The 14,497-nt window shown below is 44.0% G+C and overlaps 1 pseudogene; it reads left to right on the forward strand.

The window, feature by feature from the left end:
• Positions 1 to 580: 580 nt before the first annotated feature.
• LOC128563370 (somatomedin-B and thrombospondin type-1 domain-containing protein-like) lies at positions 581 to 13,959 on the forward strand (annotated as a pseudogene).
• Positions 13,960 to 14,497: the final 538 nt, after the last annotated feature.

Raw genomic sequence — 14,497 nt, forward strand, 5'->3', positions numbered from 1 at the left:
TTTCAAAGAAATCTGAGTGCTTTCTTGTACAAAGCACTGTGAACTTCCAAGTACGAGGGTGTTAAGGAAAGTGGGTTATACTTTGTGGAGAAAAACGTTCGGTGTGTAGGTCAGAGACAGATCTTTTGTCTCTTGTTCTTTCTTATATTTAATTTCAAGTCCTGGAATAATTCAATTTAAAAACTGATTACCGTCCTTTTAAGAGACTCATTAGAACTTTCAATGGGATAGTCACATGTGAAAAACCATGTTTATTTTGCAGGCAGGCTGAGGAAATTTCATTTTTTAATTCATTGTCAGACTTGGTGAGTGGACTTCAGAATCAAGGACAGGGTTGACTTGTCTATCAGGCGAATCCTAAGACGTGTTGCTGGACTCCAAGGAGCAGCCTGGCACTCTGAGCTGGGAGCTGAGCACAGGCGTGGAGGAGCAGCTCAGTAGGATAGAAAGGAGACTCCATGCCAAATTCTTGTGCTGACTTTGCCCCTTCCTGCACGACCTTGAGTACTCCTTACTTCTCCCGAGGCTCTAATTGATCATCTGTAAACTCCAACCCTCATAGTTTATGAACCTGTAAGTCATGGAGAATGAGAATAAATGGGAAAAGCTGGGAGCGTCAGAGTCCCTGTGTGTGGCCCTAAGCCAAGTTCCTCACAGAGACGCATTGGCTGGTGAGAACCCGTCTGGCCAGGTGATGGAATTATTGGTGGGCAAAGTACATTTTCTTTTTTATACTTATTTTCCTTATGCACTCTACAATGAGAATGTATTGCTGTTATAACAAAAATGTTAGGACCAGGGACAGATAAAATTAAGATTGAGGAAAAACAAAAGCAAAGATCTGATCTCAGCCCTGGGATATGAGGAAGAACCCTCAAGGCATCGTTTACTTGGGTGTGTGCCCCTGGCTCACACCCACCTTCAGGATCCCGGGGTATCCTCCAAGGGGGAGCTGGTTATCAGTTAACCAGGACGGTGGGCATATGGAATCGTCGCCAAGTGGAACCTGCTGAGGCTTTGTGTTCCGACTCAGGCCCAAGTCAAGGGGAAGTTGAGGGTATGCAGGGCTAAACGCGACTGTTTGTGTTGGCCGGAGCAGCCTGGTGGGCTGACTGGGTTTACTCAGGTGAGCGTCCTGTTGTGCGGCCCTGTTTTGCAGCTCACCCGTGCTTCCTGGGGGAGTGGAGCCCCTGGAGCGGTTGTGCGGACCAGTGCAAGCCCACAAGCGGCAGGAGCCTGAGAACGGCGGCGCGCCCTGCCCGCCCCTGGAATAGCGAGCCGGCTGCCTGGAGTACTCCACCGCGCAGGGCCGGGACTGCGCGCACGCCTTCGGTACTGGCATCTCACACTGCTGCTTTCAGCATCTCTGATGACTTTTTGGCCACTTCATCCCATAAAAGGCCGTGGCCTTGCAGGGAAAGTTCCACGCTCTGCAGGCAGCGGGATGGGCCCGCCTGTCCAGAGTAGATAAGAAGGTCAGGAAATGCTTAACAGAGGAATGGTCGCCCGCGGCACAAATCCCCCCACTCTCCCCTGTTCCCTCAGGTGTATTTTACAGCCCGACAGCCCTTTTCACCGTGCCTGAACTCAGTAGTGAAATAAACCACATGGAGGGTCAAGTTGGTGGTTAAAGGACTTCAGATAGGACGATGATATATATCTCACACGGGACAGTAAGAGTCGGTAAAGATAATTCTATTTCACCTTCCACTATTGCAACGGACTGTCCTGTCGGTGGCCTTCAGTCCGAGGGAGTGCAGGGAGAAGGAACGAGGAAAGTTGAGAGGTCGGCGCAGGAAAGACAGTCTGGCACACCACGGGTGAAGTATGCAGCTGTGTATTTATTGGGTACACATGTTGGTATTTATACATGTTTACAGAGCTTACATAATGCAATCTTTTTGCTTACGTGTGCGGGTTATCTTTGCGTTTACAAGTGTGATTTATCATGCATTGTTATGTTTTAACGTTTTGCTTCCGGAGGGTGGCGGTTATTAGTCAACTTTGCCCGTTTCCTCCTATCTCAGTTTCTTATTATCTTTTTAGAACAGCTTGACATCTTCTTTACGTTAATGCTTGACTAATTCTACATTTACTATTTGATCTTATTGTTATTGATAATTATAATTTTGATTTAGAGTAAATTCCTTGACAAGTATTATTTTTCCTATTGATTTTTATTATGCGTGACAGTTGGTGAAACAAGATGTTCTGAACAGGACTTTATGGTGGGTGGATGTGTTTCAGTGACTTTGTAACTTATGTAGATAATTTGTATTTTATGTCCTTGGGTTTATCGTCTTAGCTCACTGGTGGGAAAACATCTTTAGCAGCTCACAAGGCTGTGCTTTATCTGGATTAGTAGTGCATTGTGCTCATTCTTAGGAAAGTACATATTGACAATTTATCAGAACAAACAGACTTCTGGTACAGGATGACAAACACATGAGTAGACGCCACAATCTTTAAACTTAAGCGGGTAACTGAGTATGCTAGGCAACATTTCTGATGCTGTGCATACTGGGGGCACTGGGGGCAAAGCTCCGGGGAACACAAACCACCTTCCTGTCGTTCTATAACGCGGACAGCACTGCCTCACTACGGCTATATGCCGTGGGCGCGGCACACTATAATTCCTGTTAATTCACACACTCACACACGTGTGTGTGTTAAAGTGGTTTGAAAATCGTAAATTTCTAAACAATGATAAATGATTCTCTTAAAACGCTTGCCCCTCCTCTCAAGCTGACTGGATTGGGGCTAGTGTGATTGGATTTGTGATTTGAAAAGACTGCTCTGGTTATCAAGTAGCCATACAAAGCTCCCAAAGAAATATCATAAACACAAAGGCTGACATGTTGATCTGAACTGAACCCAATAGGGCAAAACACTGACTTCTCAGGATAGCAAGGACCATATGTTTTTCTCAGGAACTTGGAAAATTCCACGTCAACATGGTCCGCATGGATTCATTTTGTTCCTCCTTTATTCCACACACAGGTATTTATTGAGAGTGTGTTTGATGCCAGGTGCTGGGCTGAGTGCCAGGTTTACAATGGGGGATAAAAGTTGATATCTGCTGTCCTACAGATAACAGCCCAGGGGAAGGAAGTGCGATAACCAGATAATACCAGGAAGTTAATCCGAGAAATTTACAGCTGCGATAATTAGTGCAACTGGTAGTAAGAGGCTCCTGGAGCTATGAGCAGGTGTAATGAGGTAATTCCTCTTGATCTTGAGGGAGGATGGAGCAGGGGACTCCCTGGAGACGGGCTGAGATATATAAGCTGCCTGGAGAACAGGCCAGTATGGTTAGACCTGATGGTTGGGTATAGAGTTTTGAGGGATTTGGTAGCTGGTCAAAGGCAGAGATTCGACCCTGAGAGGCAGTAATACTGGGCCAGTTTTATTGGGCTTAGACAGGGCTGCAGGAGAGGGGAAGAACTGTCCAGAGGCCAGGGAGTGAGGGAACCAAACGGGCCAGAAGGGGAAGTGGCTCAGGAACTCCTGAGGGAGAGGGCAATTGGAGAGGAGCTTTTTTTTTAAGAGGAGTCTCACTCTGTTGCCCCAGGCTAGAGTGCCATAGCATAAGCCTAGATCACAGAAACCTCAAACTCCTGGGTTCAAGGGATCCTTCTGCTTCAACCTCCCAAGAAGCTGGGCAGTTGCTGCCCTGATGGATGAATTTTCTTCTTTTTTTTTTTTTTAAGTAGAGATGGGGTCTCACACTTGCTCAGGCTTGTCTTGAACTCATGAGCTTAAGTGATCCTCCCACGTAGGGCTTCCAGAGTACTAGGATTATAGGCATGAGCCACCACACCTGGCCGGGAGAAAAGTCTTAAGTGTCAGTGAGACGTCAACCAGCAGCATAGTGGTCATCTCTGGGTCCACTCTGAGGGGCAGTAGTAGCCTGGGGTCTTATAGCAAGAGGCTCTAGCTCAGTGGTTCTCACCCTTCCTAAGGCCACAACACTTTAATACAGTTCTTCATATTGTGGTGACCCCGAACCATAAAATTATTTTCCTAGTTACTTCATAACTGTAATTTTGCTACTGTTAATGAATCGTAATGTAAATATCTGATATGCAGGATGTATTTTCATTGTTACAAAGGGGTCACAACCCACAGGTTGAGAATCGTTGCTCTAGCCTATCAGAGGCCAGCAGATGCTGGGTATGGTTTCATGGGTGTGTAAAACAGTCTCTGGCCTCAAACAACTTAAAACCTGATTGTTTGATTATTTTAAAACAGTTGGATGTGTTAACAGTTTGGGTTTGGTACTAGCAGGCTTCTAAGCTAATGGGTCTCAGCCTACAGTGAGGGAGTGACTTTGGTTCATTTATATAATATAGGGGAGGCACACGGCCCCAAAGAGAAGCCCCCAAAAAAGGCTAGCATGAGGAAAGCACAGTGAACACCCTATTTAGGATTCTGGTCATTATCTTAAGAGCCCTGGAAACCCACTGGGGTGTTTTGTGCAGGGGCCGATGTAATCAGATGTGTGATTTGGAAAGATTGCTCTGATAGTGGAGACAGTCATATTAAGCTTACAGGGAAATCATTTAATGTTTCGAATGTGCTCTCTCCCAGAAACAGCCATGGAGCAGAACACATTCAGCTCACGGACTCTGCAGAAATGCAACTGAAACGGCTCAGGGAGGAAGATGCTGTATGGCATTACTGATTTTTTTGGTGGCTCTTAAAAACCGGAATTGACCCATTGGCCCAAAGGAAAGGCAGCCTGTCTGCTTATTTGCTAGGTTTGGCTGCTAGAAAGTGCTCCCACAGCACAGTAGGGCCTGCACCAGGCTGCCGGGCTCCCCTTCCCAGCCCTGGATCTCTTTACAACAGGACAATACAGGGAGGTGACCGAAAGTCCATGCAGGGGACCCTGTGGAACATGGGCCAAAGGCCCCAGGGAGTATGACCCTCATCGGTCAGAGGGATAGTGTGGCCCTGGGCAAATCTAGCCCACACCCAGCCCCTGGGGATTTCTTCTCTGCCTGGACATCTCTGGTCCTTTGTCCTCTGGCTGTCCTGCCCACCTCCAAATGTCCTCCTTGAAAGGTGTAAGTGGTGGTGCCCAGAGACCAGGCCTTAGTGAAGATGTTCAGGCCAGACTTATTGAAAGGGGAAAGTGACCTCCCCTTGGGTAATACAAAGGTGGCATCAACACCTGGGGGCAGTTAGACACCCCTTTTATTTTTTTTTTTATTTATTTTTTTTTTTTTGTAGAGACAGAGTCTCACTGTACCGCCCTCGGGTAGAGTGCTGTGGCATCACACGGCTCACAGCAACCTCTTAACTCTTGGGCTTACGCGATTCTCTTGCCTCAGCCTCCCGAGCAGCTGGGACTACAGGCGCCCGCCACAACGCCCGGCTTATTTTTTGGTTGCAGTTTGGCCGGGGCTGGGTTTGAACCCGCCACCCTTGGCATATGGGGCTGGAGCCCTACTCACTGAGCCACAGGCGCCGCCCTAGACACCCCTTTTTCTAGAGGGTGAGCAAATTTCACAGCTTGCCCAGAAGGTTAGGGGTTTTTGGTATGAACTTGGGAAGGGGGGCAGCCAGATCCTTTGTGTCTTTGTCTTAGGAGAAGAGGAGGAGGAGGAGGGAAAGGGGTTCATGTGTGGCTGCATTAGACCCCAACACTCATGTTCCCACATCATCCCTTCACCATTCTGTCTGCCACACTCCCCTAGCACGACTTTAATAAGCTTAAGTTGTCTTTCCTGACACTCAGGATTTGCTAGTGACTTTGGCTTAGCGTTAGGAGGTTTGTCTGTACATAACAGCCGCCTTCCTTTCCCAAACCATAAAATGAAATCTCCTAGTTTGATAAGAGAAGGGAAATTTTGACTGGGGTGGGGCTGCTGGCACTTCCCCTCCAGACTTCAGGCCCCAAGAATCCCCTCATGTTGGGTATGTCTTGGTGAGGATCACTCCTCTCACATGCTGGTCAGGAAAGACGGGCCCCTGTTTCCAGTCCAGTTGTTCCCTGGGGCATCTGCATGGCTTGAGAATTTGTTAGAAATGCAAGTTCCTCGGCCCCACCCAGACCCATGGGGTTAGAATACCCGGGCGTGGGCCTAGCACTCTGCTGCGGGGGAGAATCGGTTTCCTTGCAGTTCCACCTCCCAGGGGCCACCTGCGTCCTTTCCCCGTGGCTCTCTCTTTGACTTCACAGCCAGCAACTTCACATCTCTCCCTGCCTCTTCTGTGCTCACCTCTCCCTTTCACTGACTCTTCTTAAGAACCCTTGTGATGTCATTGGGCCCCCCTGGATAATCCAGGACAATCCTCTACTTTTAAGGTCCACTGAGCAGCAATGTTAATTTCATTTGTTACCTTAATTCCTCTTTGCCATGTAACATAACATATTGACAGGGTTCTGGGGATGAGGACGTGGACATCGTTAAGGGGCCATTATTCTGCCTACCACAGAGAGGTGGGGCCTGGTTCTTATCCTGGGTTTACAGATAAGGACTTTGGAGTTCTGAGAGGTGACAGCACAAATGAAGGCCTACCTGAATCAAACCTGGATCTCTTGGCTCTAAGTCCTGGGGTGTTTTCCCCCTTCAGTATTGGTTTTCTGTTAAATGCCATCAATAGAACTAAAATCATGATTATAACTAAGTAGAAATAGAATAAACACCTTGTGAAAACAGTGAATGAAATGTGCTCCCTGAAGCTCTCTTATTAAGGATCAAGTAGTTAATGCATTTTTCCTATTGCATTTAATATATATTGTGATTTTTTTATCAAAAAAATCAAAAAAAGACATATTATTGACTTCCTTGCACATTACTGACAATCGTTTATGGGTGTTCTCTTTCTAAAAGGAGATCAATTTGTCATATTATAAACTGTACACTTCTGGGTCGGTGTTAACTGTCAATTTCTCATTTTATTCTCTTTTGCACTATGTGATCCTAAGCTCACTTTCGTGAGGCCCCATGTGTCAGAAAGCCTTATGAAATTCTCAGAGCAAATTTAATTTACTTTCATGTTCAAAGTAAGTACATGTGGTGCCATGCTTTCAGAAGTGAAAGTTATTGTAAAACCGGACAATGGTAGGCTGATAGAATACCAGAAAAGCTGGCAAGTCACCAGAAAACAAAGACTATATTGTACTAGTTGCCAGGAAAGGGGCAGGAAGGGGAACTAACATTTATTGAGAGCCTTTTCCCAGAGAACCTGGTTATTTGCTTCCACACAAAAGCAGAAATAGAGCTGAAGGCAAAAACCATTTCTAAATTATCGACCACCCTTAAGTGATGAAAACTGAATTTGTGGGGAATAGTAAAGAGTGATGCTGGTTTGGAGACCTCCACGTGATCTAGCTTCTGGACTATGAACTGAAGGGTTTTGGTCTCCTTGATGGGGAAGGAGCCCTGGAAATAGAATGTGCCACCAAACCAAGCTCCGAGGCCTGAGGGGCAGGACTTGGAGGAGATAGGCCCGGGGTAACTGGCTCACTTTTAAGATGCGCCACAATCCCTGGAGCCGGACACTGAACATGGTAGTTAAGTCTTAAAACATGGGAGATACAAGTATCATCTGTGTGGGGGACCTGGCTTGGTCATTTGCTGTTATATTAATTTTCCCTTCATCTAATCTTTACAAGCCACAGTGTCTGATGAATAAAATTCGCATATCTCCTCTTTACAAAGTTTTTGTGAGGATGGTGGCATTGGAGCCGGCTGTAAAATACAAAGGGCAGGCCCAGGAAAGGGGTAACTCTACCCACTGTGTGCCCTCCACCCTCCCCATCCCCTTATGCCTGGCTTGAGTACAGTGGGCTAAAAATGTCACCTTTCCTCCCTTAAATCTGACTGTACAGAGACGATGGTGATCAGAGACAGAAAGGGGAAATAAAGCAGAATTTAAATAATTCATGGGAAATAAGCTGCATAAACTAGTGGAACTTTGTTCTTGTCACCCAACGGTGTGGTTCCCTTGCTTTGCTGCGTGTAGATGTCAGTCTTAACACAGAACCGCTGCGCCCCGCAGTTTTCTCATCTGTAAAATGGGAACTCTCTCTTAGAGGGCTGGGAGAATTCAATAAATTCGTACACATGAAAAGTGACTTCTGGTTGCTCCCGGAAATTTAAAAGTGCATAATTGTTAGCTTTTATTTTTATGATTATGGCACCTTTTATAAAACTTTTATATCAGAAACCAGAATTATGTATTTATATTTTCCTTCCCACTACTCGACCTCCTTTTTTCCCTGAGTTGTAATTAAGTACCATACCTTTAAACCTTTGCAATGATATATGCAATACAAATTAGGATATTACATAAATGTTTTGAACTAAAGAAACATACCCTGAAAAGGTGAATAGTCTGATGTGTAAAGCTGCATGGATTTAGCAGTAAATTTGTTCTTCATGTAGTGAATGAATACATACATGTGTCTGAAGAACAGACGTGAAAACAGTATATGGGGAAACTAAAAACCCTTTAGATGTTTGTTTTTGATAATTAGATTGGAGAATCAGAGAAGGATCCTAATAAACAGGTACTCACTCCTTCTTTCTAATTCTGTCTGCGGCTTTTAGAAATGCAAAAACTAGAAAAAATAAAACATTCAAAAAAAGAAAAAAGAAAGAAAGAAATGCAAAAAATGTGGTCACATTTAAAAGTGTGATTTGTTCTCTTTGGAAAATACTTAAACATGTCAGTATAACAGGAAAGACCCACACACTCCGGGAATCTGGGGCTTAGTCTAGGTGGATAAATTCTGTACAGGGGAGATTAGGTGCCAAACCACATAAGACAGAGCTGCATGGGCAGCTCTTGGGAACAGGTGGCTACCTGGCATTACGCTGCTCTTGTCTTAAATTCCCTAGAAATATAAAAAGTGACTTCTCATTAAGAAAATCTTCTGCAGTCCCAGCTCCTAGAGAGGCTGAGGCAGGAGGATCCCTTGAGCCAAGAATTGAGGTTGCTGTGAGTGTCATCACACTCTACTGAGGATGACAAGTGAAAATATTCTCTTCACTGTATAGTCTCAATTACCTCACTTTTTTTTTTTTTTTACTTGTCCCCCACCCCCACAACCTCCCCAATTTTTAAATTTCTCCCTGGCTCTTCCTCCTCTCACACAGTTGTTCTTTTTCCTTTCTTTTCTTTTTTAAAACTTTTTTAATTTTTTTTTTTTTTTTTTTTTTTTGAGAGAGAGAGAGAGTCTCACTCTTTTGCCCAGGCTAGAGTACTGTGGCATCACCCTAGCTCACAACAAACTCAAAGTCCTGGGTCAGGCAATCGTCCTGCTTCAGTCCTGAGTAGCTGTGACTATATAGGCTCTCACCACAATGCCCGGCTAATTGGGGGTGTAGCGACTGGGTCTTACTCTTGCTCAGGCTGGTCTCCTGAGTTCAAGTGATTCTCCTGCCTTGACTTCCCAGTGCACTAGGATTCTAGGCATGCACCACCCCAGCCGGCTATCACACTGTTTTTGAACTGCAAACAAACCTGTTTGTCAAAAGCCTGCAGTTCCTTCTCTCCCCATCTGCACACACACAAATCTTTATCAAGTTTAGTTCTGGGGACACTGTTATAGCCTCATTTCACCCCTTGATAGTGTGCTGTGAATTGAGAAATGGAGATATTTAGACCGATATTAAACCAAGGCTGGGAAACGCTGCTCTGAGTACTTTGGCAACCTGTATTCAGTGCAATTCTCCCTTTTCTAGTCCCGGCCTTTATAACAACCTCTGCATTCAAAAAGGAGAGGGCGAGGCGAGCAGCGTCTCCACAGTGGTCCCCTCACACAGAGGATGCTGGGTAAGTGTTCTCAAATGTTTTTTCAGGAATACTCCATACGGTCAGTTCTATCTGATAGTATCAACTTAGTTTAATTATGTTTTCTTCTGTTACTTGTTCTTTGACTCTGGATAAAATTTGACTCTTTATCACAGAGTTGGGAAAGTACTTGTCCCCTCACTGCTGATGTGGGGCTATCAAGATTTATTTATCTCTGAGGTGGGAACAAGAAGAAGCTATATAAAAGTGAGATGATGTTATTTTATCAGTCATGCTAAGGATCCTGTCTTATAATCTTTATGGAACTGTAGACTCTAGTACCACCTCTGTTCGGTGAATTTGAAGGTGGCACACACTTAGTTTACAGGATTTTTTTTTTTTTTATTGTTGGGGATTCATTGAGGGTACAATAAGCCAGGTTACACTGATTGCATTTGTTAGGTAAAGTCCCTCCTGCAATCATGTCTTGCCCCCAGAAGATGTGGCGCACACCAAGGCCCCACCCCCTCCCTCCTTCCCTCTCTCTGCTTTTCCTCCCCTCCCCCCACAACCTTAATTGTTGTTAATTGTCTTATCATAAACTTAAACGCTTCCACACTCCCCTGAGGCGCACTCTTCCATGTCAGATAAGGGATACCAGATGGCTGCTTGATCAGATCCCCACATTGCCCCTCACTAGCCAGAGCACCTTGGATAAGTTGCTCCACATCAATTTTGTCTTCTTAAGTAATGAGACTATTAATACTGACCACATGGGATTGGTATAGGAATTCAAGGAGGAAATAGTGTTGAAGAGATATCTGGGTTAAGCTATCTGGCGGAACTTGATGAAAAGCTGCATGGTAGAATTTCCTACCTTAATAACTAAAGGTGCTAGTTATCTTTAGTTGCTAATAAATACAAATTATTATTAAAGATCTTTGAAGTGGAGTCTCTGAACACTTTCTATTTAAGCTATCACAACTCATAATTCTATGGATAATAAATTAGCCCATTTAACTGAAAATGCAAATTTCTTCTGCAGCACTCAGGGTTTCTACTATGTTTTATTTCCCTGAAAAAAACTGGAAAATTGTGTTGCTTTTCAGTACAAAATTCTAAAACATTCGTGCATGTCTGGGTGCTCCGCTGGGGCCTTCAGAGTCTGGTCACAAATAACAGAGTTTCTACAGCTCTGTGTATGGTGATACTAACCTCTGTCACAGGAAAACATATCTCAGCTTCCAATTTATGCTTCCATCTGAGATGTCCCGTATACCTTTGATGCTTGACTTCATGTCACAGTTATCATGCCCGTGAGCTGGGTAGTGAGTTGGGGAAGAGCCCTCAGAACTTCCGTGATGCAGAACAGTGCAGGCGCTGCCCTGTGTGTCGAAGGCTCACACTTAGGGGTTCTCAGGTTGAAGCAAGCGCATGTTCTATTTATGTAACTCTTTAAAATATCAGCAAAGTCATCAAGGGCTAGTTTCCTGTTAAAACATGGACTTTTATGCACAATTTAATGGTTTGATTAGCCAGAGTAGGATTACAAATCTCTGCAAATTTATGTTGACCAGATAGTTCAAGGAGAGATTAAAGAAGAACAAAAAGGGCCCTTGTGGTTATCAGTCTCATGTTGTCACAGGCAGCAAAAGAGAAACCTTCGAGGCATTCTGTGACGGTGAGCTGCCTGCCCAGTCTGCCAGGTGCCCGTGGGCATGGCAGGCTTCCTGAGACTTTCCACAGCTTTGGTCCAACTCTCATTACAGCGTGTTCAATCGTAGCCTCTTTTGCCTTAGATACCGTATGGAGTTCAAGACAGAGTCCTTGACTCCTCACTGTGCTCTGGAAAACCGGCCGCTGACCGGATGGATGCAGTATCTCCGAGAAGGTTACACAGTGTGTGTGGATTGTCAGCCTCCAGCTATGAACGCTGTGAGCCTTCGCTGTTCTGGGGATGGCCTGGACTCTGACGGGTAAGGGAGGGAAATGGGCTGGAGGCTTTTGTTACTCACTCTGAGAGATCTGTCCTCTCGGTGTCACAAACAGCTGACTGGGATGTAACGGATCAAGGAGTCAAAACAGTAAGTGAGGAGAACTGTCCGTCTGGCACTCAAGGACTCCAGGGCCCCATGCAGGACTCAGAGGACATATACCAGTGATAAATGGGTCAGTTTTGATACTGGAGTTTGGCTCAAGCTCCCAAATGACCATCCAAAATCTGATTGCTCTAAAGCACTATTCTGAAGACCACTAGAATCAGAATCTCTTGGGATGGAGATTTAAAATATGCAGATTCCCAAGCCCCACTCCAGACCAACTGAATCAGACTATTTTTCATCACCTTTAGGTCAGGGGTCAAACAAAGTTTTCTGTAAAGGGCCAGAGAGGAGGTCTGACTTTGTAGCACAGAAGCAGCCATAGATGCCATGTAAACCTTGGGTTTGTTCTAACAAAACTTCAGTTAGGGCGGCGCCTGTGGCTCAGTGAGCAGGGCGCTGGCTCCATATACTGAGGGATTCGAACCCGGATCTGACCAAACTGTAACAAAAAACATCCGGGCGTTGTGGTGGGCGCCTGTAGTCCCAGCTACTTGGCAGGCTGAGGCAAGAGAATCGCCAAAGCTGAAGAGCTGGAGGTTGCTGTGAGCTGTGACACCATGGCACTCTACCGAGGGTGACAAAGGGAGACTCTGTCTCTCTCTCTCAAAAAAAAAAAACTCCAGTTAGAAACACGAAAATTTGAACTTCATATCATTTTTATGTGTCACAAAATATTATTATTATTCTGATTTTAACTTACAGCCTAGACAAAAAGAGGGGTAGCCTGGCTTTAGCAGATAAGGGGTGATAGGTTCTTGATCCCTGCCATGGTGATTTGTGCAGTGAGGTTCCAGAACCATTGTTCCAGGGAGCTTGTTCATAACATCATGACTGACATAGTGGTGGGCTCAGCTTTTCAGGGTAACAGTTTTATAAAAATCCATAGTTCTTCTGAAAGAATCAACCCTCACAGTATTTTACCTTTTTGGAAATCTATCCCAGTCCTCTCCCTATTTACCGTTTAAGTCTAATCACACCACTCATAATGTCTTCTAAGAGAAGAGTTAACTTTGTGCCCGGCAGTTTGGGTCACACATGGATTATGGTTTTAGCACATTAACTGCCACGTAAGTTGTATTTAACTCATGACAGTTTTGAACCTGGGCCCTCGTGAAGCATGCATAACTCACATGTCTCTAACTTGGGAGCCAAGTAATAAAATACCATGGCCCAAGGGAAAACATTTTGTCTAGTGTGGCAGTCAATGTGTTAATTATATCAGGTGGAACTGGTAAAAATAAAGATTAAAAAGTAAAACACAGGTCTTTCCTGTTAATTATTGTTCTGTGGTATGTTTTAATATTTAATAACTTGAATTTATGTTTATTAGTCACTTGTGCCTAAAGGCTTCTGCTGAGCACACCCAGATGAACAGTAAAGTGTGTCAGGAATTCATATCAAATAGAATCTTAATATTTAGACTTAATACTTTTCTGAATACCTCATCCATATTTTGACTTTAAATGAATTCATAATTTAATTTGGACCCATAAAGAGGGTACTTAAACCCTGGCTGAGGTACTGGTGAGTTTAGAAACAATAATTTTAATAATCTGGCTTTGCTCTTTCACTTTTCTTCATTTTTTTATTATGGAATCAAAAAGTTGGAGCAGAGTAGAAGAGATCATTTTGTTCAGATCCTCCTAATTTAAATACATACAAAAAAGTCACTGTGTAGGACTTTTGTGTTCAGATCAGCAATTGGGAAGAGCAAGTCTAGTAACCCCAAATACTCCCTCAACAGGAAGTGCTCCCTCAACAGGAGGGTGTCCTGGACTGGGATAATTGGTAATTTGCTTTGACAGAACCTAAAGAAGGAAAACTCCTTTTGCGATCATTTTTTAATAATTAATTTGTAATGCACTTTGAATGTACATCATCAATATATTTTTTAAAACTTCAATATATAATTCTGTAAATTAGAATTTTCTTTAGTTTGCTTTAAGTGTAACTAACGTTTTTAAAATATCATTTCAGAAATCAAACTCTCCATTGGCAAGCAATTGGCAATCCTCCATGTCAAGGAACTTGGAAAAAAGTGCGGAAAGTAGACCAATGTTCTTGTCCAGCTGTTCATAGTTTTATTTTTATATGGATTGTGATCTAAATGTTTCAAAATGCATTTGGAAACATGATAAAAATTATCAACTCACGTTCAGTGCTCCATAACCCTTCAAAAATTGCTTGGCCAAAGTCCCTGAATGCATGTACTTGTCATACTCTGAAGTAGAGAAACAAAATTTAGGGGCCGATTCTTAAGGAACACTGTGTGTTCATTTCTATTTTTACTAAGTTGAGGACTCCCTCTAAAAGCTCCTGTGGTTTTATGTCTTTGATCCTCCATCTGGAGTCCTCTCTTACAGCAGGTGACCATGAGACACAGGACATCTGTTTGCTAAACTGAAATTTTTATCAAATGTGGTCCATTTATTGGTAACAAAGTTGTCATTTAAGGGTATGTCTGTGCTTTGAATCTTGCAGTCTTTCTTTCTATTCTATAATCCTTTAAAAATTTCTCACTTTTAGGCTAGGCGCAGTGGCTCACGCCTGTAATCCTAGCACTCTACGAGGCCAGGGGGCGGATCACCAGAGCTCACAGGTTTGAGACTAGCCTAAGCTACAGCGAGACCACCATCCCTAAAAAT

The sequence above is a fragment of the Nycticebus coucang genome, chromosome 13, assembly GCF_027406575.1.
Source record: "Nycticebus coucang isolate mNycCou1 chromosome 13, mNycCou1.pri, whole genome shotgun sequence".
NCBI lineage: Eukaryota > Metazoa > Chordata > Mammalia > Primates > Lorisidae > Nycticebus > Nycticebus coucang.